The sequence below is a fragment of the Rhagoletis zephyria genome, unplaced genomic scaffold (genome assembly GCF_001687245.7).
Source record: "Rhagoletis zephyria isolate East Lansing unplaced genomic scaffold, Rhagoletis_zephyria_1.1 Rzeph_scaffold_01881, whole genome shotgun sequence".
Taxonomy (NCBI): Eukaryota; Metazoa; Arthropoda; class Insecta; order Diptera; family Tephritidae; genus Rhagoletis; species Rhagoletis zephyria.
Window position 1 is genome coordinate 2160 of NW_016158965.1, and position 6216 is coordinate 8375.

General features: G+C 34.1%; 1 pseudogene; it reads left to right on the forward strand.

Annotated features, from left to right (window-relative positions):
• The window catches only part of LOC108365464 (putative uncharacterized protein DDB_G0277255), an 88845-nt pseudogene that overhangs the window by 2153 nt on the left and 80476 nt on the right, over positions 1 to 6216 (forward strand).

Consider the following 6216-nt stretch of genomic DNA (forward strand, 5'->3'; position numbering starts at 1 on the left):
ACGGAGCGATGCCGTTGGGTGATATTCGCCGCAACATTTCGCCCAGTAAAACAAAATCGAAACGAAATTTAAATTAGCTGAATGAAAAACAAAAAATATAAAAATACAGAATCGAAAAGATGAATCCCCAACTTTTGCTCTTCATCTCCTTTCTGCCAATCCTGCTAGAAATGTGAAGAAATAAAGCTATTTGTTGACTGACAGCTGATTTTGTGACCGGCGCACAGTGGGTCAAAACTGGAATTTATTGTTTATAATTCACTGGGCCTTCATTTTTCAATCAATTTAATTAATTTTTTTCTACGTGAAAGCATATAAAATTAGCAAGCAACTGGCCCTCGATTTTTGAATTTTTATATGTTTATATTAAATGTTTTGGTGCAAAGAGCAGAAAAAGTTACAGTTTTGAAGAAAATCGATTCTCCTGTTACAGTTAATAAATGTTACATAATAAAAACTAGTTAAAAACAATTGTAGAGTTCCGCCAAAACGAAAAATTGCGAATGCCTTAAAAAGAATTTGCAAGTGGCTAAGGGTTCGTGTTGATTTGTAATAATTTTTTCGCTAACTTTTCTTCCACATCTGCACGCTAAATATTTATATTGTTATTATATAAATAAATTAAGATCAACCCCAACTCTTACCTATTTGAAACTTGCACTTTATTTTACTTAAATTTCATCATCTACAAAATGCATTCCCAAGATTTCTCAAAGAACTAAAAAAAAAAAATTTTAAAGTTGGAAAATTTTTTTTTAGCATTTCAAATTTTTTCGAGATTTCTTTTTTCTTTTCATTAAAAACCAAAAAAATTATCAAACTGAATAAAAAGTGAAAGCTCCAGTGAATTTTCAACTGGAAATTCCAGTTTTGAACCGCTGTGTGGTGGCAGCGGTAAAATTAAAAATATATCTATTCTCACTGAATTTCGTCAGGCGAACTTCATCATCACGGTGACCATAAATATGGATTCAAGATGAAGGACAATTTTCAAAAATATGCCTACATATATTTTCGTAGTATGAAAATATCAAAAGAGTATTTATGACTCTAAATTCTTAATACATTTTAAACTTTAAGAATGAATCACGTTTTCTTCATCGATATTAATCTTTTTTACATGAATATTTATAAAAGTATAGTAAAACAATAGCTTACACGAAAAGTGAAAATCTTTAAAAGATTATTTTATGGCAAATTTTGAGGCGTTCAAAACGAAAACAATACCCTTCTTTTTTTGTTTTTTTTTTTTTTGGTACTGCTCACTGTTATTTGTCAAAAATCGACGTCATGAATCGACGTAAACGACGAGTTAGAAAGTGCCCTTTACAAAAATATATAATTTGTGCAGATTGCGCTCCATAGCATCTACATTTCTAACCCGATTTTCATTATCTTTGGCTCAAAGTTTACTGTAATGATATATCTTCTTTATTGAATTTTTAAAATAATGAAAAAAAATAATCAAATGAAACTGCGTATTTGATTGAAAATCTCACTTTTTTCGACTTTGACGACAAAATGCAAATGGTCGCCTGTAGCACTAATAATTTTCATTGCTTACGTTGATTTGAGAATTTTTCATGAGATATTGAAGAAAAGCTACGAAAAGTACAAAAAAACACTTTTTTGAAAAAATCCATCCATTGTCCGATAATTTTAAAATAACGAATAAAATGCGGGACAAATGCAGGACATTTGAAAAAAATCAGTACATTTTCAGGTTTGAAAAACTACGCAGGACCGACCTTTGAAAAACAGTACGGTTCTGCAAAAAACAGAACGGATGGTCACCGTAGTTATGTGCAACCTGAAATTTTTTTACCTGAAATTTAAAAAGCCGTAAATAATAAAAAATCCAAATTTCACTTTTTGATTGATATGATGGATTTCATCCAATTACAACTTTCCACATCATTTTATACAAAAAAAATATTAGTCACGACTTTTTCCATTTCAGTGACAATATTTATTAAACAAAAATATACATATACAATTTTTTTAAAACATGCCAAATTTTTCTCGTGATTTATCTTCGATTTGAGGGAGCCCTACAATTGTTTCGAACTATTTTGTATTATGTAACGTTTATTAGCGGGAAAAGATAATCGATTTTCCTCAAAGTTGCTCCTTTCTATGCACTTTGCAGAAGTTGGGAAGTATAAAGTAATTTTGAGGATCGAGTTCTTTGGTATATATACTTTTAAAGATGGGGTATTTTCCTGAGTACTGAGTACATTCTTTAAATACACACATGTCGGTAACATTTCAATACTTAGTGTAGAAATCTCACAAGCTGGCAGTATTTTATTTAAATTAATATATGAATCCCAAATTCAAGTATTGCGCTTGAAAATTATTGAAACTGCAAATTGAATAAAATAATTTCTGAATACCGTTAACGATAAATAAAACTCAGTACTTTTTTAATCTAATCGACACTTAATACTAAGTACTTTGAATCGATCCTGAGTACATGTATCAAAGCGATTATTGGAACAGTATTTTTCAATAGTGAGTACTTTGGAGTTCTTTTGTGAGTACTGAGTTCTTTGGAGTACTCAGTATCGATACTTTTAAAAATCCGTCGCTGTCGATCCTTTTGAGAATCGAGTTCTGAGTACTTTTGGTATCGATACTGCCCAATACTAGTGTTAACTGAAAATATTTCCATTACATATTTTTTATAAAGACGTATTTTGATTCAACATTTATTCAAAGAAAATTTAAAAAACAAAGAAAAATTATACATTGTCATTTTGGGGTCTTAGATCTCCAACTTCAAATATGTATATATAAAACAAGGTAACCAAATTTTTCAAATCCTTTGGTACTTTCTTATCATTTGCCCATCACCTCCAACTTTTTAAAATTTGTTGCATCTGTGTTATTTTACCTATACTTTGAACTGGTAGTCTGATTGCCGGATATCCGGAGCGAATGAAAAATCACTAAAGTAGTTCAGATTTAAAAAAAAAGTACATACATAAGTAGTTAATTTCCCAGCAGGGCTCTTCTCGCACTTAGATATGTACATTACGTTTGTGCAAGAAAAACGTGATGCATATTTTGTAGATTCATATGTGGATACATGCTAGTATAACCAAATATTTATAAATACATATATACAAAGCTATGAATATTTCTACACTGTCAAGTCATCTGCTAAATTAGAAAGCAGATTTTCCGATAGAACACGTTTTAATTTGCTGGCACACTGGTAGACACACCTCCCATAGCATTTCTAAAGATGTCCATATGATGGAGGACATACATACATACACACACATGCCGTAAAAGCTGCTCGCAAGTAAGCAGACTCACAAGCACATACATAGGTACATACTTGTACGTATGTTATGCTTACGTTATGGTATTAATATTGAGAGAATATGTTGATTTTAATAAATTTTAACAAAAAAAGTTCCTTCCCCCAACGTCTCTCTGCCTCCGATTGTTCAGTTCACTCCTCAATTATCATAAAAAATATTAACACTCTTTCACTTGTCTTTTGGCTATATGAGCGTTTGTCAGCACTGTCAACACGATCGCTATCAACAAAGGTGTTCCGCAAAAAAAATTCACATTTTTGTGTCCCCATGTCAAGATGTATTGTAGGTTCGCATGTACGAGTATGAATATGTCTGTATGTATGTTTGTATATCGTATGCTCTCATTTTCGTAAATGGCTACGTGTGACTCGTTAGCTGGCGGGTTTGAAAGGGCATGACTCAGCGCTATCTGCCCTCGAATCTTACAGCTCACGCCCTGTTACCCCTTGGTGTCCCAATCGCCCGCAATTCGCTTAATGAATTCAGCGTTTATGATGCTTATTTGGTTGGAGGTTTTTACTTAGATTGCCAGTGCATATGACACTGCTGGGTCACATACACTTACTTTAATAATTACGTACCCTGCAGTAAATCGCGCTAGTTCAGAACTAGCGCAGAACTAGCTCATTAAGAGGCGGTACTGGTTCTCGATCTATCCCAACGCAATGCTTTCAACTGTCTCCTTTTACATGGTGATGTCCTACGAAGTCGAAATTGCCACCTCTACAGAACTTTCGAACAAGTTCTGAACTGGTTCTATTTTCGACAGTTCTGGGACAGTAAGTTTTTTATGAGAAAAATTTTTACAACTAGATAATTGGATATTTTTTTGTTTTCTGAACTGTTTCCATTTTGGACAGATCTGCGACAGTAAGTTTTTTATTAAAAAAATAGTTAATTTTTGATAATTTATTAATTTTTTCCGTTCTTTCACAGATTGCATTTCACTTAGCTATTTTATTCTTTTATTTTATACATATTAGATTTGATAATTTTCTCTTCAATTTTTAAGAAGCAACCAATAATTTAAATTTGTTAAATATGAAAATCACAACTGCCTCCACCGCGATTTGAACTCGCGACCAACGATGTTAGAGCCGGAGGTCTTCCCGCTGAGCTATTGTCGTATTGTACGAGAAATGGGAGTTTGTGCATTTACTTCCGAAAGTTTCAACTGCCTCTCTCTGCAGCCGTTTTGCACTAGTTCAGAGATAGTTCTGAAATGTGTAGGGCGGAACTAGCGCTTTAACAGACTGTCTCTAAATTTTACTGCATGGATGCGTACACGTCATTGTATGAAAGTTCACACACACACGCACACACATAGAGCGTTAATGTAACAATTTTAGTATGCGCGTTAAAAGGAGCATAATGGCGCGCGAATCCTGAGTGTTTTTACCTATGTATGGGCGTGTGTGTGAGCTCGCGAAGGTGTTCATTCTGTGATGATGTGACCCAAGTGATTTTGCTGTTAATTCCTTTGTGCTACGCATACTCGCATACGTTTTTACGTTATGTAATTGCTTCGTTGCTATTTCGGTTTCCTCATTGTTGTTACTATGCTCAGCTTTCTTTGTATTCATTTTTATTTTGTTGTTGCTAACATCACATATGAACTTTCTGGAGGACGAAAGTGCACTCACACATTTGCATTTACAAACACGCAGACCTATTCGCCCCTCTCAACCCATTTAACATTTTAATTTGCATTGCATGCATACATTTGTATGTATGTAACTGTGTGTGGGTGACTTTTCCGCTGAGGGGTGCTTGCATCATCAAACCGAAGGTGTGAGTTAATTACGCTGTCATGGAAAATTGCTTTTATGTATTTAAATCGTAGTGCGATTTAACTGAATTATTTCCATATAGGTACACCTAGTTTATTTAAGCTGATGTTTTAATGCGTACCTTTTTTCTATTTCTTTTCAGGTTCGCACCCTCTTCGTCAGCGGTTTGCCAATGGACGCGAAACCACGCGAACTTTACCTATTATTCAGAGCTTACGAGGTGAGTAATCCGGTCTGTCGCGTAGTCAGTTCAGAGGTAGTTAGAAAAGCGATAGGCTATAAGTAAATATTTTAAACAAACAATTTGAGGTAATAAATAGTTAAATTATTGTAATTAGGAGCACTTTAATAGACTCAATTGATCCCATAAACAGTTTTAAATAAGCCGGCCGTCAAGCGCCCCGGCGATTGTAGTAAGCACGATTTCCATTCCATAAGGCCGACATGGAAGTGATGCAAACGATTTTTTCTTAACGGTAAATAAAGTTCCTTTAAATTTTTAACCCGTTTTTTTTTTGTTCTGTGCACTCTTTTAACCGGTAAATTTTGTTACCTTCTCATAAGCAGCTAACAAAATATTGCCCCACGAAACATGCAACACCAGAATTTCTTCAAAACTTCACAGCTAAATTGCTGAATAAATAAAAAGGTACCTACAATTAAGGTTAAAAGAAGTGATGTAGTTTTTTGCTAACAAAATTTCACGGTTACAAAGTGTTCGTTAACAAGTAGAATAGGCCAGGTGGCACGTCGCTCTATTTGTAGTTTATCTCCTTCTCAAAATACGTACAAAAACTGTGAGTCTTGATGGAGGGACCTTCAGTTTTATGCCGCCTCCGAACGGAAAATGGGTTTTAAGGGAAGGTTTTTTATGGCAAAAGTACATTCGGAGGGTTGCCATTGCCTTCCGAGGGGTGACCGCAGTTAAAAAAAAAAAAAACGTTTTCCAATTTAGATTTTCCCGGACCAGGGATCAAGCCGAGGTCCTACGCAGTGGCAGTATGCACCTTTAACCACCGGCAGATAAATATATTTAATTTATATCAGGAATATACTGAGCCACTTGCTGCAACTTATGATAAATTTTGTTTAGC